Genomic DNA, 26,059 nt, shown 5'->3' on the forward strand with positions numbered 1-26,059 from the left:
TGGTACTGCCAGAGGGTCTACAACTTCCTAAGATCCGTCAACGTCAGGTGTTCTCTATTGCCATCCTTGGAGAGAGCAGTGATTCTCCGGATAAGCCCGATTCCAATCATTTGCACGCCAAGGAAACCTCCATAATGGCAATGATTGACAAGTCTCTTAGCACCAACAAGCGTAATGACCTGGCGAGTATTCTGCACAAACATGCTGGTCTTTTCAATTTCGCACAGCTACAGGCTCCACTGTCATTCCCTGCTTTTCATGTAAAGCACTGCATAGATACGGCATGCCATAGACCTCTACGACAAAAGCCATACCTGGTATCCCCTTCGAAACGCGCACTGTTAAATGAACAGGTTGGCGAGATGCTAAAGAAGAATGTAATTCAGGAATCATGCGGTCCGTGGGCCGCTCACGTAATATTGGTAAAGAAGAAAAATGGAACATGGTGATTTTGTGTTGACTACCGCCGTCTCAGCGTTATCACAAAGAAGGACGTGTACCCACTACCACGTATTGATGATGCTATAGACTGTCTTTCATCAGCCTCCTACTTTTCGTCTGTTGATTTGAGGTCGGGGTATTGGCAGATTCCAATGCACGAGGAAGATAAAGCGAAAACGGCAATTGTTACACCAGATGGTCTTTTTGAATTCAATGTGATGCCCTTTGGACTATGCAATGCGCCTGCAACTTTCGAGCACTTCATGGACAACATTCTGCATGGTTTGAAGTTGGAAGTATGCATGTGTTATCTGGAGGAAGTTGGGATTTTTGGGCGCACTTTCTGTGAGCACAACACACGCCTCGACCTCATGCTGAACTGCCTAAGCAAAGCACGCTTGGTGCTCAGCTCAAAGAAATGTCATTTTGGAGAGCGCCAAACACTCGTCCTTGGACACTTGGTGAACAAAAAAGGCATACGGCCGAATGCCGTGAAAACGGCTGCAGTGTGGATGTTCAAGCAACTTCACTCAGCGAAAGAACTACGCAGCTTTTTGGGCCTCTGCTCATTCTTCTGTCAATTCATCCTTGGATTTGCCAATATCGCGCACCCACTCACGTGCCTGCTTCAGAAAGGCATGCCATTTGACTGGACTCCGGAATGTATGTCCGCTTTTTCTGAGTTGAAATTCCTTTTGACATCCCATCCGATTCTTTGACACTTCGATTCTCTGGCTCCCACAGAACTTCACACAGACGCTAGCGGTATCGCTGTAGGCGCCGTGTTGGTTCAACGCTTGGATACCAAAGAACATGTCGTTGCGTATGCAAGTCGCTCGCTAACCAAGTCCGAGCGTAAGTCCTACCTGTACGGACGCCCCTTTACCATCATGACAGATCATCATTCGCTCTGCTGGTTGGTCAATCTTCGTGACCCATTTGGTCGACAAGCGTGCTGGGCACTCTGTCTGCAGGAATACGACTTTACAGTTTCCTATAAAAGTGGTCGTCGTCACGCTGATGCAGATTGTCTTTTGCGACTACCGCTTCCATCGACGGACTGCGACGCGGGCAACTTCAACACCTATATCGCGCCATGGGACCTGCCATTTCCTGATACCAACACCTTTAAGATTGAGCATCAAAGGGACGACACCATACAGGAGCTCCTTCCTATCGAGTCAAGACCATCGGTGACTCGCTTCTGCATGCGCGACGGGCTTGTGTACAAAAAAAACTACCCTATACTACGACCGGCTTACGATATCTTCTTGTGGTTCCGAAGAGCCTTCGAATTTTCGTCTTGCAGGCATTGCATGATGACCAAACTCCCGGCCATCTAGCCACAGCAAAACCTCTTTGCCGGCTTGAAGAAAGATTTTACTGGCCGAAAATGCGCCAGACGACGGAACAGTACGTCTCTAGCTGCAACGAGTGCCAACGCCGCAAGCGCCCTACCAGTGCTCCTCCAGGGCGACTACATCCTATTCCAGCCCCTAGAACTCCATTCGAGCAAGTTGGGATTGACTTTCTAGGTCTCTTTTTGAGGTCTTCTAATGGCAATCGCTCGATGGTCGTATGTACCGATCACTTAACACGGTACTGCGAGACAGCTGCTATACCATCGGCTACTGCAGCTGACATGTGTTTATTCATGCTGGGTTTTGTGGTTCTACGACATAGACCTCCTAAAATTGTTATCAGTGATCGTGGGCGACAATTCTTTCCGCTCTCTACGCCATATCATTCCCAAATGGCCTGAAGGAACGAACTGACAGGACTCTCACGAACATGCTTTCTATGTATGTCATAGCAGATCACAAGAACTGGGATGGCGTGGTACCTTTCATCACTTACGCATTTAACACCGCACAGCATGAGACTACCAGCTACAGTCTGTTTTTCCTTCTGTATGCTCGGCCACCTCGTCATACTCTAGATACCATCTTCCCGTTCATAGACCACCACGATTCCGGTATATCCGAGATCGTCTGCCGTGCACAAGAAGCCCGACGTCTTGCTTACCTGCGCACCCTCACTTCGTAAGATCGCTCGAAGACACGTTTCGACCGTCAACGTCGACACGTGACGTATAATTGCGGAGACCACGTGTTGCTGTGGACGCCAAATAGGAAACGTGGGTTGTGTGAAAAATTGCTGGCACACTATTCGGGACCTTATGTTGTTCTGGACTCATAAGCGATGTAACTTACTGCGTAGCACGTCTTCATTCAAATGGCCGACGATCTGCAAAGACTGAATAGCCGCAGCAACAGCAGCCACAGCAGCAGCTGCCGCCTCTGGTACTCCTGTCTCCACGAGACCCCGGAACCTTCTCGGGCACAGACAAGGACAAGGTGATTGTCGAAGATTGGGTCGCATTGTACGAGCGCGTGAGCGAATACTATAGATGGGACCCCACTTCGATGCTGGCCAACGTTGTATTTTACTTGCGGGATACGGCACTCACCTGATATGAAACGCATAAGTCGGAGTTGACCAGCTAGGACATTTGCAAAATGAAGCTTGTTGAGTTGTTCAACAGGCCATTTGTGCGACAGCAGGCCGCAAGAAAAGACCTGGAAGGCCGCGTGCAGACATCGACGGAATCGTATGTATCTTATATACAGGACGTATTGGGCCTCTGTCGAAAGGTGGACGAGAACATGAGCGAAACTGACAAAATTGCCCACATAATAAAAGTAATTGCCGACGATGCCTTTAACCTGTTGATCATTAAAGATTGCGCCACCGTCGATGCGGTGATAAAGGAATGTCAGCGCTTCGAGCACGCCAAGAACCGTCGTATAACCCACCAGTTTGCAAGCTTGCCCAATTCTGCAGCCACTTCGACCTGCGAAGAGTGCCCCAGGTTCACGCAAGCTACATCATCCAAAAATGTCACCCGCATCGTTCGCCGCGAAATCGAAGCAATGGCTCCTGCAGCCATCGCTTCCAACGGCCCTCAATTAGCGCACCCACTATTTCCCTCATCCAAACTGTCGTTCGCCAAGAAATAGCAAATATCGGCATCGCACCTGTTTGTGCTGTTCGCACTACCGAGAGTTCGGCTTCGCTTAACCAGATCCCGGTGTACCCTTCACGCTACTCTTCCCGCTATTGGAACTTTGCTGAATAGAGGACGCCGGATGATCGATCGACCTGCTTTCACTGCTCTCTCGCCGAACACATTGCGCGCTACTGTTGCAATCGTTGGACGTGCAATTCATCCGGAAACACTGGGACATGGCGCCGCTTTGAAGAAAACTCTCGTCGGTTTTCTACTCTGTACGATCCCCAGCCTACTGCTACTAACGTTCAGGGCCGAAGATTCAGCCGGTCACCATCTTTCCTAGGCCGCCGATCTCTCTCACCGATGATTCCTCGATCCAGGTTCCTTGCGCGACCTGGGCCCTCAATCTCGGGAAACTAGACCATGCAGCTCCCAAAGGTGGCGCTGCAATAACGACCTGGTCTGCAAATCCTCTGTTGACGATTCCTACACGCCGCAATAATTTGGACCTTTTGGTGGATGACGTAATCGTTACAGCCCTCATAGACACTGGCAGGCAAACAAATTTCAGTCATGAGCGCTGCTCTCTGTATGAAACTGCGAAGAGTGATCACACCTCCTCTTAAGTGTGCAGTAATGCTTGCCGATGGGAGCACATCTACCGTTCTCGGCATGTGCACCTCTCGCGTGTGTATTGCTGGCCGTCAGACCATCGTATTGTTCACCGTGCTTGAGCAGTGCCCACATGACGTTATTCTCGGTCTCGACTTTCTCTTTGCACACTCCGCTCTTATCGACTGCTCGATGGGCCTTCTTCAGTTGGAACTGCTTTTTGACGCGGCTATTGCCCGTGATGCTCAAAGTCGCCTTTGCGCCACCGAGTTCCTGCATCTTCCGCAGCAAGCCAAGATTAACGTGCAGCTCGTGTGTGATCTGCCTGTGCGCGATGGTGAATATGTCGTTTCACCCATTATCGAAGTTGTGCTAAAGTATTCCATTGCTGTCCCGCACACCGCCGTGAGAGTACGCCACCACCAGACCTATTTGTCTCTTTCTCCGTGCACGTGCTGCCTGCTGGTATTAAAGTAGGCGTCGTGTCGTCATTGAAAGAGTGTGATATCTCTGAATTGTCAGCTGAGCAACCTATTCCTCACGTCAACTTGCTCACTGCGCCTAACCTCTCAAGCATTGACATTGCCAAAATGATAGCGCCAGATCTTTTGCCCTCTGAAGCACAAGACCTCCACCGTCTCTTGACATCTTATGCGGACATTTTTGATCTAGACAACCCCCCTTTAGGCCAGACATCAGCTGTGGCCCATCACATCAACACTGGCGATGCCAACCCAATACATCGCCGCTCTTACCGTGTCTCCGCTGCCGAACGTTCTGTCATCCAGAAAGAGGTCGAGAAAATGCTCGCCAAAGGCGTCGTCGAACAGTCATCTAGTCCGTGGGCAACCCCGGTCGTGCTTGTCAAGAAGAAGGACAACACATGGCGGTTTTGCATCGATTATAGACATCTCAACAAGGTCACTAAAAAAGACGTTTACCCCTTATCAAGAATAGATAACACCCTTGACTGCCTTCATGGCGCAAAGTTTTTTTTGTCCATTGACCTTCGATCCGGTTATTGGCAGATCGCTATTGACCCACGAGACCGAGAAAAAACAGCATTTGTAACCCCCGATAGGTTATATCAATTTAAAGTAATGCCGTTTGGGCTTTGCAATGCGCCGGCCACCTTTGAGCGCATGATGGATTCCCTTCTGCGCGGCTTCAAATGGTCTACTTGCTTGTGCTACTTGGATGATATAATTCTTTTTTTACCGACGTTCGCAAGCCATCTTGAGCGACTGTCCAGTATTTTTCAAGTATTCCGCAACGCTGGTCTCCAGCTAAACTCCTCCGAATGCCGTTTCGGCCATCGCCAAATAACTGTACTTGGTCACCTCGTTAGGGCATGTGGGGTACAGCCCGACCCAAACAAAATTCGCGCAGTGACTCAATTTCCCGTACCCTCTTCTGCTAAGGATGTCCGGAGCTTCCTTGGTTTGTGCTCATATTTCCGCCGCTTCATCCGGAATTTCGCTGATCTTGCGCGGCCTCTCACCGACCTTCTTAAAAAAGACGTCCCATTTACTTGTAATTCACCTCAAAGTGCTGCATTTTCGGCGCTCATTGCAGCCCTCACGACTACGCCAATATTAGCACACTTCGATCAGAACGCACCAACAGAAGTTCGTACTGACGCGAGTGGCCACGGAATTGGTGCTGTTTTAGCTCAGCGTCAGCATGGACGTGACTGCGTCATCGCCTACGCCAGCCGCCTTGTGTCCCCTGCCGAGAAGAACTATTCCATCACCGAAAAAGAGCGTCTTGCTCTTGTTTGAGCTGCCACTAAATTTCGCCCGTACCTGTTCGGCCGCAGTTTTACTGTTTTAACCGATCATCATGCGCTCTGCTGGCTTTTGTCACTCAAAGATCCCACGGGACGTCTCGGTCGTTGGTCTCTCGGCCTCCAAGAATACACCTTCTCGGTTGTGTATAAATACGGTCACCTCCATCAAGACGCCGACTGCCTGTCACGGTATCCAGTGGATCCGCCAGACGCCACAGACAGAGCTACTGAGGCTTGCGTCCCATCAATATCAGACTTTCTTGATATCGCTTCTGAGCAACCCCCGCGACCCGGATTTACTTCCCATCATAGAAGGCCTGAGTTCCGCTACTCCACCCACTTCTCTGAACTTGTATTTCATGAAGGGGTTCTCTACCGCCACAACATGCGCCCTAATGGTCCTGATCGCCTTCTCGTCGTGCCTTCCAATTGCGTGTAGATGTTCTCCAACAGCTTCACAATGAACCTGCCGCTGGTCACCTGGAAGTCACCCGCACTTATGATCGCGTCCAGTGCCGTTTTTTCTGGCTGCGTCTATATCGCTCTGTGCAAAAGTATGTCGCCAGCTGCGACCTTTGTCAACGTCGAAAACGACCAACATTGCTTCCAGCTGGCCTCCTTCACCTTATTGAGATCCCTGCTGAACCATTCTACCAGGTAGGGCTCGACCTTCTCAGGCCATTTCCCACTTCTCCATTCGGAAACAAATGGGTTGCCGTGGCGACCGACTTCACGACACGTTACACGATCACCCGCACTGTCCCAACCAGCTGCGCTACCAATGTCACCGACTTTCTACTGCAGGACATCATTTTGCATCATGGAGCTCCTCGACAGCTCGTTACTGACCAAGGCCGATACTTTTTATCTCGCGTTGTCCAGGATGTTGTACGTTCCTGTTCCACGAACCACACATTCACAACGGCATACCATCCACAATCTAATGGACTTACAGAGCGCCTGAATCGCACTATCACCGACATGTTGTCGATGTATGTTTCTCCAGACCACCGCGACTGGGACGCAACGTTACCCTACGTCACCTTTGCATACAACTTTTCCAGACATGACACCGCAGGCTATTCCCCGTTCTACGTTCTTTGTGGACGTTCTTTATGGGATACACTCCTTCCTGCTGGTTCAAGCTCCCCTGTCACATACGTCTGCGATGCCATACAACAATATTGCCCGAGAACGACTCTTACTTTTTCAAGCCCCTCATAAAGATCGGTACGATCGTCACCACCGTGAAGTTTCATATGCACCCAGTTCTCTAGTACTCTTGTGGACCCCATGCCGTCACATCGTCCTCTCAGCAAAGCTCTTATTTCGGTATGACGGACCATACAAAGTCCTACGCAAGGTCACTAACCTCACCTAGGAGATACAGCAAATCGTCGATGAAGAGCTCTCAACACCACCACCATCTACTCTTGTGCACGTCGTAAGACTGAAGCCTTATATGTCGCCCAACACTCCACTTTCGTGACAAGCGCCGGGTCGGGGCTTTTTTGCCCCGGGGTAGTGCCAGAAGGCAGTAGTGGGATTGGGGCATAAAGCGGTAGAGGATCTCTGCTTGGAAGAAAAGACTACGTAGTGGATAAAGACTGGTTCCAGCCCACCAGTGTGTCAGCCATTGCCATTGCAAGTAAACACCGTAAATGTCCGCAATTATACGTTTCCTTGTAAGAATATTGTAGTTTGATAAATTCACATGCCAGCAGGTATATATTACACCGTTAGTTTTGTGCTAACTGCACCATTTAACTCATGTGGCATTAAGCTATTGATCCAACCTTACTCATACAAATACTCATACTTAATAATACTCATATAGGTACTGATAAATGGAGCCAGTTTCAACTACATTAGAAATTTCCTCCATTTTTTTTTTTCAATTGGGAATGCTATTGATCTGTCGTGGAGAACACATTTGCTTGGGATCAGCCTATGATCACTTTACCTTCACCACAAGTAATGCTGGTGGACATAATCTTCACCTCTTGAAATATAATTAGCAGATGCTATTCTAGTTAACCAAGTGAGTTCTGGAAAAGTCTGCAATCTGCTTAGTGATACATGCATTTTAGTGTTTGCCAACACTTTGCTATGTAGTTTTTCAGTTCCAATATAGCATAGACACACAAAGGATGTTAAGGACTAATTAGGGAACATCGATTTTTTACTTACGATTCCGCCGCTTTGTCAGCCTTCTATGCATCTTCCATCAGTACCACTTGTACTTGTGAACCAGTCGTCTCTGGATTGAAATTCTTTCATATATATATCGTCTTTATATTAATCTCAGTTACAGACGCGTCTTCGGCCACACACAGTCATTCAATAATTCTGCTTTGCCTCACCTCATCGCACTTTGGCATAATCTTCTTGGTGAAATTGTTTCATTAAGAGACCCTGAGAAATTTCATGAGCGTTTGGAAGTTTGTACGTTCCCTTAATTTCTATATAAACATTTGTTTTTTTTTTCATTTTGTATTTTACTGCATTATATTGTAGCGTTTGTTCTTTTCTCTTTCATTGTACACATTTTCTTCATTTCATCTTTCGTGTAGTATTTTTTTATGCTTTATTTATTGTGATTTTTCTATAACCCCTTCTCCTATTCGATGCTTTTCCGGGCCAGTGGGGTACAATGCATAAATAAATAGCTAAATGAATATATAAATATATTCAGGATCAAGATTATAGAAATACTTATGAGCATTTGTTCGTAACACATGTAATATCTGTGAATCAAGCATACATTGTGTGAATGTGGCTTATATAGGTGGCTATCATAGTTGTAGTTAACCTGTAGAAAAATACCTGGAATGCATAAATACATAGTGTGCTTCTTAAAATAGCAGAGACTGAATAGGGGCACAAAGGTACCTCACATGAGCGAAGCTTGTGCAGTAAAAAAAAAACAGACACATCCTGGAAAGTGCACTTCTTCTCAGTTGGTCCTATTTGGTGTGACTCATTATCCAAAGGCTCTTTACCGAAGTTTTTTTTACCCAGTTTGCATGACAACACAGCTGGATGATCTCCACTTGTAATAGATTTTTATGCATAAACTGTGTTCTAAATTACAGGTAATACATGTTTAAATTCAATGTTCCCAATTAGTGCCTGTGCATGTGATGACCACCTTATCACTGTACCTGACTGAGAAAAAAATGCAAAAACTTTTGCATACCGATCTTTCACATTCTTATGGTTCCGAGTTTTTAGCAATCATGGTTACAACGGCAGCTACAGAAGCGATGAGAGAAAGGGCAGCAGTGAAGAACAAAATGCTTCAAATTTCAGAACGCCAGGAACTAGAAGTTCAATGAAGTGGAAGATGAAAACATAAAAACTTTATAATAATTTAGAATTGCAAGATATGCCTTGTTCAGTGGGTACAACTAATTGCTTTTGGTACCTTGACTGTACTCGACCAGAATGTTCTAGTGACAGGCAGATAGATGGGTGAAAGTGCACCTGCTTGATGTAATTGCAAGGTGCAACAAGGTCATGGTCATGGTCTATATAATTGGCCAATTTGTGCATTATTACCACAATTTATTACACAGATGAAAGTGGACTGTCTACATACATTCGCAAAGATTTTGGGTATGGTATATTGTAGTGGCAGGATGAAAGGAAGCATGCAGTGATCTCAAAAACTCAGACATGACCTGGACATGGCGAAGTGAGCAAAACAGCAATGCTGACCATGTCTGTTCCCTTTGCTATCCAGGCAATCCTGCTTGGTAGCGCTTTCTTCCAGTCTGTCTGTCATCAGAAGTCCATATTCCTGCCCTCGCCTGCCTCGTCATCGACTACCACACCACCGCGCATGCCTGAACCCAGGCACGTGCTTTATAGTCTCCTGCCCGTCGACTGCTCCATGGCGCTTTTGCCTATGACGTCAGCCTCAGCGTGGGCTATAAAGCCTGGCCTACAATGCTTTCACTTCAGTGGGCATGGCAAAGTGAGCAAAACAGCAATGCTGACCATGTCTGTTCCCTTTGATATCCAGGTTAGTAGCAAACACAGCTGCGTACATTCTATTAATAGGTTTTCGATTGTTGTGCCATGTCCACATAAGTGCATCTGTATTGTGTATGATTGTTTCCATGCTTGCAAACTTATGCTTTGTGGAGATGTAGAGTTGAATCCAAGTCCTCAAATAGAAGAGATACTTACTGAAATCCTGGCGCAGCAAGGTGAAATTTTGAAAAGCCTAATCGATTTGAACAGCGAACAGGCTGTCCAGAAATCCTCTTTTGCGGTTATGGCTGAAAAAATTTCTCTGAGAGAAAAAATGGTCACCGAAACAAAAGACTCAACAAGCAAGATCAATCTCTTCGATTCAAACTTTCAAGAAATAAGGACTTCCGTAGTAGGAACATCAGAAAAGATCGTTGATATAGAAGACTGCAGCCGCCGTTCAAACTTAGTCATAAACGGTGTTGTAGAAAAAGTGGAGGAAACGAAAGTTCACCTAAAAAATGAGGTCGTTAAGGAACTATTTGGCAAAAAGCTTGGCGTTGAGTGCAAGCCGATTGGACGTATACACAGACTTGGAAGGAAAACTGGAAATCATCCCATAATTCTGTACCTACAGGATTACAATGAAAAACAAGAAGTACTAATGAATGCCAAGAAGCTCAAAGGCACTGAAATTTTTATCCACAAGGATTACTCATGCTGCACGCTCTGCAGGCGTAAACTGCTATGGGACAGTGCTAAAAACTATAAGGCTAACGGCAAGAAACCCTATCTTTTGCATGATAAGCTCCGTATCGATGACGACACGTTCATGTGGGATGACGGCAGCAATCGTCGAGTAAAAGATCCAACCATTACCCGTCCAAGTTTATCACCGGCACTTAAGCCCCCGGAAAACACCTGACAAATCCCGCCTCTATATAATCAAACCTTGCGTCTTGTTAATATCAACGCACGAAGCATTATCAACAATGTTGCTGAACTAGTGAGCACATTGTTAGCATACTCTCCTCACATCACGGTCTTGACTAAAACTTGGCTGCACGAAGGTGTCAGTGATGCTGAAATTGTTCCTGTCATGTTTAAAGTGTATAGAAGGGACAGACTATCGCGTGGCGGAGGTGTCGCCGTTATTTTGAGCTCTCATGTGATGGTTACACCTTTGAACCAAATAGATGGCCATGAAAGCTTATGTTTTTAACTAAACATGTTTGGAAATTCTATTATTTTAGTAGCGGCCTACTGCTCTCCGGCTTCAGGTGATGATTTCTTGTCTAAAATTTATGATTTCTGTGTTGAATATTCTGGAAGCCACCTAATACTAACAGGGGATTTGAATTTACCCAATAATAATTGGTCCAAACTATGTTCTTCATCCTCAAGTGACCACATTGTTTTTTTATTTAATGCTGGCATGCGATCTCGAACAAGCTGTGAATGGGCCGACAAGGGTGCAGGATGATACATCGTCTATATTAGATCTTGTGTTTCATGACGAATTCTTTTCTGATGTACATGTATCTGTTCATTATGGTCTGCCTGATCACACTCCGTCTTGGTAATCGATCTGACAATATGCATGAGAAACAAAGTGCTCAAATATTTTTTTAGAGCCCATGATGAGACAGTTCTAGATTACCTCGATGTAGCCTTTGATCGCTTTTCTGGTGATGTAAACTATCTGTGGAATACCTTGCGATCACTTTGTAGCTATTGCCTTGACAGTTTTATTCCTAACAAAACTAAAAAACCAACATCCCAAAAATCTATGGATAACTGGAGAAATCATTCAAATTGCATGGAAAGTAAAGCGTATGAGAAAGCATAACTCAAAAGAATTGCCTATTCAGAAATTAAAAAGAACGCTTTCAGAAAGAATACGGTCCAGCAAACATGTATTTTATTCTGTTAAATTGCCCCAATTCCTTAAGATTGATCCAGCCATGTTGTGGCGCCACATAAAAGTTAAACAACAGAAAACTGCAGATTGCACTGTCCTTGGAGATCAAATTATTCAAGATAAGAAACAAATGGCCACAGAATATAACCGTTACTTTCACTTTGTTTTTTTCAATCCATGCTCGTTTATAGTACCATTGGCAGTAATTCTGTAGAAATTGATCCTGACTTCATAATGTTTGAAAGTATCTTTTCCATATTTCTGAACCTTAAAACAAAATCTTCTTGTGGTCCGTACAACCTGCCAAATACTTTTTTACGTCGTTACGCTGAATCACTTTCCCGCTTCCTTGTAGTAATCTTTCATTTATTGATATCTCAAGGCATTGTTTCCTTAGACTGGCGCATCGCTCGAATAATTCCGGTACTTTAAAAAGAAAATAACACTTTTTTGTCTAACTACAGACCAATACTACTTACTAGCACTTGTTGTAAACTTCTAGAGCACATAGTTTCTAACTATATGATTACTTTTCTAATTGAGTGCAATGTACTATCACCATTCCAGTACGGTTTCCATAAAGGTCTATCCACGACAACCCAATTAGTTTCCTGTATACATTCTTTCTCCTCAGTCCTAGATAAATCCAGCCAAACGGACGTCATCTTTTTTGACTTCAGCAAGGCATTTGATAAAATGCCTCACTCCAAATTAATTCACAAACTTAACTTGTTTGCGGTTACCGCGACCATTGGTAAACAGGTAACATCGTATCTGTCTTCTCCCACTCAGTTTGTTCATATAAACGGTACCTACTCCAATCCTCTTCCCATTAACTCCGGAGTTCCCCAAAGTGTTCATGCACTTAATACCTGTTGTGAGTGCTGGGACATGTACATAAATCCAGAGAAAGCTGTATCTATGCACATTTCTAACAGAAAACAACCACTAATTTACTCGTACAGTATTAAAGGAACTCCAATTTTACTTACACAAAGTTATACATATCTTGGCGTCACAATCACCAACAACTTAACTTGGTCCTGCCACATTGAAAAGATTTGCTCTTCTGCCAGTAGAAAATAAGGGTTACCAAGGCACACCCTCAAAAGCTCTCCCCCTAAAACTAAACTCCTTGCTTTTAACACAATAGTCCAACCTTGTTTAGAGTACGCATCTCAAGTCTGGGATCCACACACTAAAAAAGATAATAATAATCTTGAGAAAGTCCAAAAATTAGCTGTTCCGTTTATTTCAACCGCTTCCACCGGTCTGACTCCCCCGACAGAACTAATAATAACAATATTTCAAATTTAGAATTTCGAAGAAAACTAGCTAGACTTATAATTCTTTTTCACCTATCTAAGAAAAACACTATCATAGACCTTTCGCACGTCCTCACTTCGTTATCTTCACGTCCTATTAGAGGATATCATTCTTACAAATCCACACCTGCCTTTGCGCGCACTAGCAACTTCAAGTATTCTTTTTCCCTTGCATTATAACAAGCTTGAACGAGCTGCCACACCATATTTTTGAGTCTGCAAATGTACTAAAATCTCTAGAAAATTACTTTGAAGTGTGAGTTTTGTAACCCGCAAATATATTGTACACCTGTCTGATTTAATTTTTCTGTCGTTGTCGTTGCTGTTTTCTTTGTTTTTTCTTCTTTTTCCACAACTGTACATCTATTAATTGGTCATATCATGATTGTACCACCTCCCCCTCCTGCTTGGGCCATTTTTTATGGCCTGCAGTACTTTATAAATAAAAAAAAAATAACTCATATTAGGAACTGAACTCTGCGACATCCTTACAACAAGGAAGTGAAGAAAAAAACAAAAAGCAAGAAAGGCCAGCTGGCTTACAGAGGCACACAATCAGTTTTGTTACCCCCCAAACAGTGCGAGATATGACTTCCCAAGAAAGTTCCCTGAACACCCAAAGCTTGGACAAAGTAAGAAATGCTGAAAACAGTGAGTGGTGACAAATTTGGAATGAATTCCTAAAAAGGGGTGATGAAAAGGCCTCCTGCCATCCCTACTTGCTTCATTAAAGGGCTCATAACCCTAACAGTAAATGAAATTTACCCAGTAAGTTCTGTTGTACGGGTGACTGGAAGACTTGCATCAAGCAACTAACATAGTACTTTTTTATACAGCAATTACCACTAAAATTACACTGGTGACTTGTAAAGTTCAAGTGCCTGCCGTCTTCTCTCTCTCCGAAATACAGCACAAACTATGCCTTTGGCCCATTAATTGACAGAGATATAACAAGTGCCTGCCGTCTTCTTTCTCTCCGAAATACAATACTAACTATGCCTTTGGCCCATTAATTGACAGAGATATAATATTTTTTCCAGAATGCAGCAGAATGTCGCAGGTATCATCTTGGCACAGTTTCTAGCAATTGGTTCTGGTATCGCATCTCTGGTGCTTGTGAAAATTCTTTGCTCATGATAGTGTGTTCTCTCTTTCAATATTTGGTACTCGTGTCCTTGGTATTTGTCAAGAATAGTCCGAGTTGTGACCAGAAGCTAAGAAATACTCATTAGGATGAGCTTTCAATTAGTTACAACTGGGCAACCTGTAGGCAACTGGTTCCAGCTGAGCATTATTCTATAATATAGTTCAACTAGTTCTACCTAGAACCATCTAGAACCAGTTACAGTTTTTTCACCAGGGCGTTTTTTTTTATATCTTGACAGTAAAATATTTTATAGCATTATCAATGAGTCTGTAATGAGAAAAAAAAAAGCGAGACCGGTAATTCAGGGTTACTGGTATTGCCAGTGGAATAGAATGGCCTGGCCAGTTAAACTAATATGTCAAACCATTCGGATTATGTCTCTTCTATGAATCGTGTACAGAACCACTAAGGAAATAACAAAGTTGTTTAGACCAAGTACATTAACAGCTACAGAAAATCAAATGAGCCTTTCTTTTATCACAAAATCCATCCGGGTAACTTGAACCTGAGGAAGCTTTCACCTTGCTTGTTCATTAAAGATCTCCCTATGCCTAGGAACCACCTAGGAACATTTTATTTCTCGGCGAGCTTGTTGCTGTCTTTTTGGGGTTGGCGCGCGAGGTTTGTTGATGTTGTTGGCGAATGGTGCGGTGCGTACGTGATCTGCCGACGAGATGTGTAGCTTTGCATGCCTTCACTTAACGTCCATGTTTGTTTTTACTCTTGTGTACCACTCCGAGAGCTTCCAAAGACGGCACCAGATGCGTTTTTTTGCCATGGAGTATCAGTGTTCAGCAAATTGGCATGAACGAAAGAAATTCGCTTATCCTCGTGTCACACGAGCAAATTTTATTGCGATCAGGCTCGATCTGTATTTTGTGTTAATTCATGGACACTAATAATCGCGGTTTGTGTACTGTGATCTAGCTTCCGATTGAGGTTTGAATTACTGCTGCGCCGAACTCGATCCCGATTAGTTTGAACCGATTAGCAACAATGATTGTATATCGTGATCAAGAAATCTGGTCTCGGTCGACCCTGATCGTTATCAAAAGTAGCCGTGTGACAACGGCTATAGCTATCCTGCCCATGCCTGTGATTGTAATGCGAATAATCAAGAGCATGTGAACTCAATTTAACGTAATTTTCAATGCTTCTATTGAAAAAAAAAAAGAAACGAAAACTGAGCAGTCCTTAGACGTCAGCTTGTAACCTAAAATAATTGCAACTGCTGGTTACGCCAAACTGCTAGCTGTGGACATACAGTGACAAGAATACATCTTCATAGAGGAAAATTAATGTTTTGAGTAGCAAGGCTGCTTTCGTTCATATTAAGGACGTATGTTTGTCAGTGGTGGGATTGCATAATGTACGCAGGATTCGACCCCTAACAGCTCACTCTGCAACTGTGCCAGCACTCTGGGACTTGGCAAACACAAGTCCCGGAGTCCTGGACAGAAGCTTGGCTCGTTCAGATACGGTACTTAAATCAAGTGCATACCCTCATGCAAAGAGTTCGCCTACGCGATCGACTTCAGAAATTGCGAAGCCCCCTAAGTAAAGCAAGCAATTAGCGATCTCGAAATGTTCGATGGTCGTAAAAACCGGAACAGAAGGAAAGCAACAGCGTGACAGGAGGACGTGCACGATCATACACACCTCGCCGGCAGGACACAATGACGATAGTTATAGCACGAGAACAGAACGACGACAAAGGGACATGAAGGAGACAAGTGCTCATATTCTTGTCCCTTGGTCATCGTTCTGTTCTCACGCTATAACTATCGTCGTGTCATACCAACTAGCCCAAACCACCCCACTTCTACGCAGAACACCATCCACGCACACACAAACTTCGCGGACAACACACGCGCCATGAAGCAACAGGCTTTCCTGGAGATAAACAACTCAGCACGTGTTCCTAGGTAGTATCTAGGCATAAAGAGATTTTTACGGAGCAAGCAGGGGCAAAAGCTTCCTCAGGCCCAAGATACTTGGATGGATTCTGTAAGAGAAGGGCTCGTGAAAATCAAGGTCAAAATAAATATTTAATGTTTGTGCCAAAATCTCCACGCATGAAGTCAAAAATTTCAAAATTGTTTTCTCATCTTATCGCGAAATGGGCTAGATTACATTTTCTGAAACTTTGTGTGTGACGTCTATAGCACCCACAGATGACTATGTATTTCTCTTTTTCTCGATTATAAGCTGCGTATGACCCAGTAAACATCTTCAAATTCTAACTTCACAGTGTTTGGTGCGGGAATCCTCACACGCATTTTCTTTGCACGCATTTTCTGCCATCTTCTCCCAGTAAGGATGGTGTTTTCAGGATTATGAGATCGTATTTTACTAATACACAAAAATTTTCTTTTTCCTTTTAGTGTTCCTTTCTCTTTAGTGTCCTGATTGTCTAGGCCCTTTGGACACGACTGAGAAATACAATGAGTACTGCACAATTTTTTTCAAGGATTGATGTGCACCTAGTAGTTTAATTTGTCAGCCATTTACATTTTTATTGTGTTACAGATTCAGTGGTTCGGTCAGACCCATTAAAAAAGGGGGGAGGGGCAGGATAAGACCCACTGGAATTTTAAATAGGGTTCCAAAACTCAACAGCAAATTTTTCATTTCTACGTATTGGTTCCACATAATAATTTCTAATTACCTTAGAGGTGGGGTTTTTTGTTTTGTTTTTACTGCATAGTACATGACCTCGTCAGTTGTGTCTCTCATGTCACACACATAATTACTTTAGCGAAACCAGCCAGCCATATGGTGTGCTTTGCTATGTATGTGCATATAGTAGTCTAACCATGTTTCTTGGACCAAGGCCAGAACTTGTTACATGTGTACTGGTGTGCTTGCCTAAGATGCCATTTAATCATTGGTTACACTACCATAGATGCTCACATTCCTGTGCAGTTCATTATTAGAAGCTTAACTGTAGAGGCTCATAGCAGAGAAATGAACAGAAAAGACGCAAACTGGAGACACATAAATTATTTAGATATGCCTGCAGCAGTTCGGAATGCCCATTAAAGAGACGCTTAAAAGAAACAATGACTTGGTTTAGATTGATAAACTGCACCCTGAAAACTCCAATGCTATATGTTTCACTATAAGTGTGGACATTTATAGGACGCTTTTTTATCACCTGTACATAAAAACCACCGTCACATGGTGCTCTTCATCTTCATCGCTTGTGAAGAGACCTCTTAAGTTTGTTCTGTGCCTCAGCTGTTACTGGTTTTGTCCCGTAATTCCAGGCATAATAAAGGCATGTAAAGTACTACATCGCAAGTGGTCGAGGTTCCTCCTCGAGTCCCTATCTCTGCTTACCCATTTTAACTCCTAGAGCTTCTCTCAGGTCGCTGTTTGGGTCATTTGTCCACCAGCATTTCGCAGGACAAACCCTCAGACACTTCATCTACCACTTCGTGTGCGACTGCCGCAGCTGCTCTCTCTGGGACCCATTGCGAGCCCCATCTGTTTGCTGGATTCCACAGTGAGGAGACTATTACCATATATTGAGTGCGGCGTATCATTGGGATTCATAAGTTCATTATTAGTGGTGAAAATCGAAGCTCATCTTTTATTTTTTAAATGTCACGTCGAAATCTTCGTGGATGACATCTGAAATTTCAAACTGTATTTCTGGTGCAGGCTCAATGAAATTTTCTGAAACTTGATATACTAGGTCTATAGCACCAACAAATGCCAATTACTTCATTTTCATCGATTAGAAGCTAAGTAGAACCCAGTAGAAGTCTTCAAAATTTATGACGTCATAGTGTTTGGTACGGAAATCTGAAGGTGGCCTCTCCACTCGCATTTTCTTTTCACGCGTTTTCTCGCTTATCAAGGGTCACGTTGCAATAAGAGTGTTGTTCTTGGGATTGTAAAATTGTGCTCTACTAATACACGAAAAATCATTTTCTGTTTAATGTCCCTTTGAATAGTTCATGTTCAAAGCAAAAGAGAAATAAAAGAATGTTTTAGGTAAAGTGACGCTAGAAGTAGCAAGGCACACAGGCACATTAAATTTCTCTCACAGGACACTCATTGGTACTTCTGAGGATATCTTCATATCTGACAAGAATAAATTGCACTTCAGCGTGTATGCTTTCTTTTTCAGAAAGCAATACAGAATGAATAAGTGGCTGACAATTTTTTTTTTTCCTACCAATTTTCGGGCTTGTGAAAAACCAAGCATTTACTATTCTACGTGAAATCTATAAGTGAACTTTCATGCAGCTAAGAGTGGATTACTCTTTGCACTTTAGCTTTGTAATGAAAATGATGCAGAAATGCTACTGGCTAACTCATTTTTATTTTTCTTATGCTCTAAAGGGCTTGGATAAAAGTAGCATATAAAACACTTCTATTCGTGACTTACAAGAAAATGAAAAAATTACATTGACTTGACTAAGTCATTCTAACTTGACCAAGTCAAGTTAGAATGCAGTGACAGTTGGTTATATTATCTGAAACATTTATAGCCAATAAGCTCTACAGAGACCAGCAAGGGGCGAAAGGGTTCAGAAAGAAAAAATAAACAACCACTTGAGTGGTTGTATAGTTTTTCTTTCTTATTTGAGACATTTAGTGTCACAGCTGGAGTGTAAGCTTATTGAGCAATTTCATAGAAAGAGCCAATGATGCAGTGCATTTTGGCTAACAAGAACGATCAAAGCAATGGAAGAGAGGAAAAGTACACGGCCACATTTTGAAAAAAAATATGTGTTCTGTATAATGTCAAGATCGTATCATTTTTAAGAACACTAAAGACTTTTTTTCATAAACTAGGAGACATATTTGAAAACTGCCAAACTGTAGATATTTTGTTCTGTAGATACCAAACTTCTGCCAAACTGTAGATAGTTTGTGCAACAGCAGAACACATACGTCCCAGTTTTCCCTTCGTAGAAAAAATTTGCTCCCAGATCACCCCTCGTCATTCCCGTGTGCTCAGATTTGGGTGCACGTTAAAGAACCCCAGGTGCTCGAAAATTCCGGAGCCTTCCACTACGGCGTCTCTCATAATCATATGGTGGTTTTGGGACGTTAAACCCCACATATCAATCAACCCCTCGCCATTAGTGTATTCCTAAGTCACTCATATTTTACCTAATTCTCTGTAATCTCAAACAAAATTTTGTTATGTGTTTAAAGGGTGGAAGTAGTGTTATAATCATGTAAAATTTAGCTTTATTCAGATAGAAAAAATCTGTTTCGGAGAAAATTTGCGTAAGAAAAAAAATTGTGTTTCGGAGGATTTCGGAGCAGACAAATAAAAATTCAAGATTACTAATTCATGGAGGACATGCGTAAGTTTCGGTGATATACTTATTTTCGTGGATACAGGAAATGCTGCTGCTATGCGTATAAACAAGAAGACAAGTTCAACCTTCAGAGTGCAGCTAGTAACAGCAAAAGAATGTAACATTTTGGATTCACTGCTCACAAGATGTGTATTAAGGTGAAGCGCAGCGGCACGGCAAGGATACAGATGCGTTTCTGCCAATGACAACTGTCAAAAGGTCATTCCAGGAAGAAAAAGAATCCTAACCAGAAAATCGGCACTATCTAACAATTACAGAAAGAAGCACAAAAACTCGCTGCAAATCAGAAGACACTGTTTAAAATTTTCTGCATAGATGGATGGACTCGCTATGAATGATTTCCATCGTACCCTATCATTTCTTTAGGCATGAGCACCGAAGGGCATTCTTTATTTTTTGAGGACACAGGGCTGATCACTTCCGGTTTTCCAAATATTGTGAGCGCGACAAGCGATTGACTCTTCATTCTCTTTAGATATCATCATCACCTGTACATCTTCATCATCTGTAAATATCATCACCAGTGTGATTTAACTCGAGCCTGGCTGAATAAACCGGTTCCTCACTATGGTGGACGGTGCTTTTCATTCCCTCAAGTCCTCTCACCCGTTCTCACCTGAGCTTCGCTCGGGTCGTCGCATACAACCCCCAGCCATGGCGGCCCAAGAAAACCCTGGCCCATCCAACGTCGCCGTCCTACTGCAGCCACCGCCACCCGCTCCGCCCAACAAGATTTGCCTGCGAGATCCACCTGTGTTTTCCAGTCTCCGAGGCGATGATGACGAAGACTGAATCAAGAACTACGACCTCTTCAGCGATTTGACCAGGGGGGGACAATCCACAGAAGTTGCGCAGCGTCCCATTTTGCTTGTCCGATGTTGCAAAAACTTGGTTCTGGAACCACCACCTGGATCTTCCCGACTGGGACACTTTCGAGCAGCAAATTCGTCAAATATTTGGTGCCCCTACAGTTCGCACTGAGGCAGCAAAGAAGAAGCTCGCTGAACGCACGCAGCTGCCGGGTGAATGTTACACTTCCTATATTGAAGATGTCCTTGCACTATGCAAGTGCGTTAACACCGGCATGTCTCAGAACTACCAAACTGAAGATTTGCTCGCCCTGTTGAATAGACACCGTTCACAATTTGACGTGAACTCGCCTCAGCATAACTACCACCGCTACTCACTGCATCCAGACTGATGGCTCTCGTATTGTACATTGGCGTCCATATCGCGCGTCTTAGGCAGAACGCAAGATTATCGAGCAAACATCTCAGACATGCTACAACGCAACATCATACGTCCTTCCTCGAGTGTCTGGTCATCCCCAGTTGTTCTCGTTCAAAAGAAAGATGGGACAGTGCGTTTCTGCGTCGATTACCGTGCGCTAAACAAAATAACGCGCAAAGATCTTTATCCTCTCCCTCGGATTGACGATGCACTGGATTGATTACAGGGAGCTGAGTATTTTTCTAGCCTCGACCTTAGGTCAGGCTACTGGCAAATACCAATGTCAGAGCTTGATTAAAAGAAGACCACCTTTTTAACGCCAGATGGGTTGTACGAGATTAATGTGATGCCTTTTGGACTCTGTAATGCGCCCGCCACTTTCGAACGCATGATAGACGGCGTATTGCGTGGTTTGAAATGGAAAACATGTCTTTGCTATCTCGATCACATAGTAGTGTTTTTATCCACGTTATCGCAGCATCTACATCGTCTTGACGAAGTCCTCACATGCCTTGCAAAAGCCGCTCTTCAGCTTAACACCAAGAAATGTAACTTTGCTAGCAAGACAATCAAGGTTCTCGGCCACCTTGTTAGCAAATAGGAATTCAGCCGGACCCCGAGAAGCTTGCAGCCGTCCTCAATTTTTCTCGTCTACTACGTCAAAAGGACCTGCGCAGCTTTCTTGGGTTATCTTCTTACTTCCTGCACTTTATATGTGGCTTCGCCGAACTTGCGTCTCCGCTCCATCAACTCCTCGCAAGGAACGTCCCCTTCATTTGGTCCGAAGACTGCCAAAGCGCTTTCACGGCATTTAAGCAAGCCCTCACGTCAGATCCGGTACTGTACCACTTCGATTCCACCGCACCCACCATCCTTCACACCGACGCAAATAGTCATGGTCTAGGTGCGGTACTCTTGCAGTGAGACAAAAACTCAGTCGCGCTCTTACCGCTCCAGAAAAGAACTACACTATCACCGAGCAGGAGTGCCTTGCTATCGTTTGGGTCGAAGGCGCGCGATTCTCCCCACCATAAGCGCATGCGCACACAAGCATCTACCCCCCCTGCCATTCGCGGAGCGAAGTACGCGTGAGAGATAGGCGCGCGTCGGGGCATCGTGACAAGCTGGGCGCCGAGTGCGGGCGGCTTTTTTGTTTTTAAGTTTTCATACATATAGATACGTATACATATACGGTGAATGACGGCGGTGATGGCAAAAAAATCTGCAGAGGTTGTCCATGTATTTGCTATCGCAAAAAAAAAAACAACGCTGAACATCGCCGATGGCCACACTATGCGCGTGCAGTGAAACTATGCACGCACGCACGGCATCGAAAACAAATTAAGAGCGAACGACACAGACACGGATACCGTGGAAAATTATTCGGTAAAGCGCCCTACATATGCAGGGCGACCCCACATATGTGACGCTAACTAAAAGCGTAGTACTCCCAACACGCAAATGTAGTTTCTTTTTAAAATACTTTGGTTTGAGAGCGGTCACTCTCGCCTGGTGCGCTGGTTTGAGAGCGGTCACAAGCGCTCACTCTCGCCTGGTGCGCCATGCGCTCCGCCGTTGCTTCTTCGTTGGCAGCGGGGCAGCCGCACAAGATGCATACTCGTACCAAATTTCCAAAATGCGGAGCTGAATTCTTAGATTGTCCGTGAAAAAAATTGGTTATATCAAAGTTGTCTCCTGCTGTTACTTTGTTACCTAGAGGTCGCTAAAACATGTGCTTCCATGGAGCAACGGCGGGAAATAGAAAAACTTCGTTATATCGAGGAATGGGTTATATGGAGGTTCGCTATAAGCAGGTTTAACTGTACTTTCATGGACATGAATATTTATTCTGGGGCTGTTGTGTAGAGCTAGATATATTTCCATTCTTTGCAAGTATCATGGAGCCAGTCATCATAGAAGCCCTCCTTATTTCAGTTTACGATGCAAGAATAATGTCACCGTGCTCTTAGCATTCTAGAAAAACATGTTCACTGATTATTCTCGTAGCAAATAAACAGAATACTGGTTGAATAAAATTGTAGGCACATTCCTTTCACCCTGCACTTCCTCAACTGGCTCATGGTGGTGCCGTTTGGGTGCCCTCGTCATGCAGGGGATGTTTCTGCTAGTGCAGACGCCGAAACGAATATGAGAGTGCAGATGTCGTCCACGAAAGTGTCCGGGCTTACTTGTCTTCTGAACAAGTCTCCTTTATGCCAGGTTGCGAACAAAATTTCATATTCTTCTGGGATCCCTAGGTCAGAGGTGGTAATAGCTATTGTAATAGTAAATAATAATTATGATGATATTTGCTCGGATTTAACATCCCAAAACCACCATAAGATTATGAGATACGCCATAGGGGATTGCTTCGAAATTTCGACCACCTGGTGTTTTTTAACGTGCACCTAAATCTAAACACACAGGCCCGAAGAATTTCTGACTCCATCATTAAAGCGGCCACAGCGGCCAGGATTAGTTTCTGGGACGTGCGGGTCAGCAGCCGGGTGCCTTAGCCACTAGACCACTGTCGAAGGTTCAGCTTTGGCAGACAGCCGTTTCATGTGGCGGAAGTGGCCATATTGTAACTTATGTTGCCTTTAATCATTTCAAGTTATAAATACTATTACCTTGTGGATGCGCCAAACTATAGTTAGAAGAGGAACAAGTGAAAAGAGTGAAAAATGATCTTTAAGGAAAAAGAAAAAAAGGCTTTGTGTTAATTCATTCGTTAACCTGGGGCTGCACTTCACAAGTGAGAACATACTTTTTTTCGGTGCTTCGGATCTATAGCCTTCAGCCACAAGAACACTTGTATGCCGTTTGTACTTACTTTCATGAAACTTAACAAATTAAGTTCCTACTTGTGTGAGTAATATTCCTGCAACAATATTTTAACATAAAATGGGTTTCTTTGTTCATACAAATTTCTGTCACTGATTACGACTGTACTGGCTGATCTGTACGATTGAAAAACAGTCATTGCACTCCTTCCGTTTTATGTACGTTGTTTTTTTTTAGGAATAGATATTGAATACCGAAAATGTCTCACTTAATTATAAAATAAATTTTTCCCTGATCCCCCATCAGTGGATATGAGTTAAGCTAGAAAATTCATCATCTTCATAAGTTCGCTCTAGTACTGCTTGCAAATTATTTACATGCTTGTGGCTTTGCCTGGCAAGATTGGCCAAAAAGTGCTGAACGATTGGGTCCTTGGGAATGAGACATCGTGATGCTGAGTACCCGCAGCCAAGCGAATCAAGCCAGTATCGAGAAGCGCATCACGGCAAACCAAGGCAGTTAGAGTGCAACAATAGGAGCTCTACGAAGGGAAGTGCAGGAGCAAAAAAGTGAGCTTATGGACTACAAAAACTTAAAACGTTTGTTGGGCAAAGACCCAACAGAACAATTCAACGACATCTTGTACGAAAAGAGCACGTTCAGCACGGTCAACACATACTTTTGCTACCGTATGAAGGCTCTCCAAGAAACTGCTGAGCGCCTCACTATCAAAAACACGCAACTTTTCGGCACAGCAACCACGTGGCGCCGTGTATCACCACGTGCCGTCACCAGAGCATGGAAAGAGGCAACGAAGCGGCAGTACGGCGAGAGTGCCTGCCCAATGGTCGAGGCGCGCCTCAGATTCTCGCACCGTCCATTAAAAATAAAGGGACGGACAACCACCCAGAACATAAAATAATATGACTACACGGATGGAAAAATCATCCCTCGTGGCGACTCAAACCAACCCTGTTTATCGCGCTAGAAGTGGAGCTGTATTGTTACCTGGAAAACAGACCCCACGGGCACAGAGTTTAAGGTATATGTATATATTACACACACACACACACACACACACACACACACACAACTGTTTTGTTCAGCTAACTGCCAATGCGAAGAGCTCGCGGGCAGTTTATCTGCTGTAGTCCTCTTGTTCGTCGTGTTTATCGCTATGCCAGTGGTACGGGGCAATATCTTTATGTCATTGAAAATCGTGAGAAAGGGCCAGTGGCGCCACCTAATGGCAAGAGCTCAATTATTCAATGTACACTGTCAAGTGACAGTAGACTGGTGCACATGGTCAACAATTACCTTGTTAATGTTAAATTATTGTTTGCTTATTTGTAGTAAAAGATCTTTGTCCACAAAAATGTACACATATGCATGTGTTAGTGATTGATGAACCAACTCTTTTGTTAGTGGGGGAGGAAATACCCTCCCTCACTCGTCAGCCGGACGCAATTCCACTGTGTGGTTTTTCATACACACCGCGCTGGTTGAAAAGCGTAAAAAATGGACACTTAGCGAGATATAAATGGCATGCACTGGGACAACATGTGTATATATGTGGGTCTTGTGTCTTGCACACAATAGTATTACATGAGACGATATTTAAGCACTATCTCGCAACTTCCCGCATGAATACAGTTATGGTATTGTCGACCTCCCCAACAGAATATATTTGCATTATTGAATGAATGTTCAATGATTAGAAGCAGGTCACTAAGACACGGAATTTTAAATCCAAGGCAATCTCTAGAGAACCAAACTGTTTTGAGCATTTCTAGCTGCTTATCTATATATCTCGTTAGCTACGTGTTGGTACTCTCGTATTTGCCTGATCACTTTAGTACAGACCGAAATCGGCATGGTAGGGGGCACGAAAACATGACAACATGCGTATACTGACGAAATAACGTGAAAATCATGTGTACGTCGTGAAACTCTTTCTTTCAGTCATGTTTCCCATACCTGTATACCACAGGCTGCGGCATGCGGGTATGCGCCCTAAAGTTTGTATCTACGTAGGAGCAGCAACAACAGACGTTTGTAATCTAAACGCGGGAACCTTTCAAAAATCTGGCATTGGCAGCATTGACACGATGAGTGCTAAGAATAAAAATCAGGTTCCAGAAGGAGTCCAAATCCAGCATTTCGTGTGGTAGTCGTGTATTCTACGACATAACCACACACCGTGTTTAATCTGCTTTGGTAAAGGTACTGTGCAGATAACAAGTTGGTGCAAAGTGATTATGGTTACCGTTCTAGCTATCTAAATTTATAACAAAAGATTGATATTTCATATGTACTCCTACTATACAGATGCACGCCATGTGTGGCTAAACTCCTACAATATTGATGAACGTCATGTCCTGTTAACATCAGTTGTATATATTCAGTATCGCACCACAAGGAGACTTCAGGGACAATTGTCACATCAGAAATTTCGGAAAATGTTTTCTGTATCA

At 43.8% G+C, this 26,059-nt stretch overlaps 1 long non-coding RNA gene across 2 annotated transcripts in view; it reads left to right on the forward strand.

The window, feature by feature from the left end:
* The window catches only part of LOC142777087 (uncharacterized), a 46,733-nt gene that overhangs the window by 17,104 nt on the left and 3,570 nt on the right, over positions 1 to 26,059 (forward strand). The window contains exons 3-4 of one of the 2 annotated variants that reach the window (XR_012887922.1): positions 9,601 to 9,882; positions 17,625 to 17,734. This is a non-coding gene — a long non-coding RNA (uncharacterized LOC142777087). Of the gene's footprint in view, positions 1 to 9,600; positions 9,883 to 17,624; positions 17,735 to 26,059 lie in introns of those variants that run through there. The other variant, XR_012887921.1, reaches the window with a different exon arrangement.

The sequence above is a fragment of the Rhipicephalus microplus genome, chromosome X (genome assembly GCF_043290135.1).
Source record: "Rhipicephalus microplus isolate Deutch F79 chromosome X, USDA_Rmic, whole genome shotgun sequence".
Lineage (NCBI taxonomy): Eukaryota > Metazoa > Arthropoda > Arachnida > Ixodida > Ixodidae > Rhipicephalus > Rhipicephalus microplus.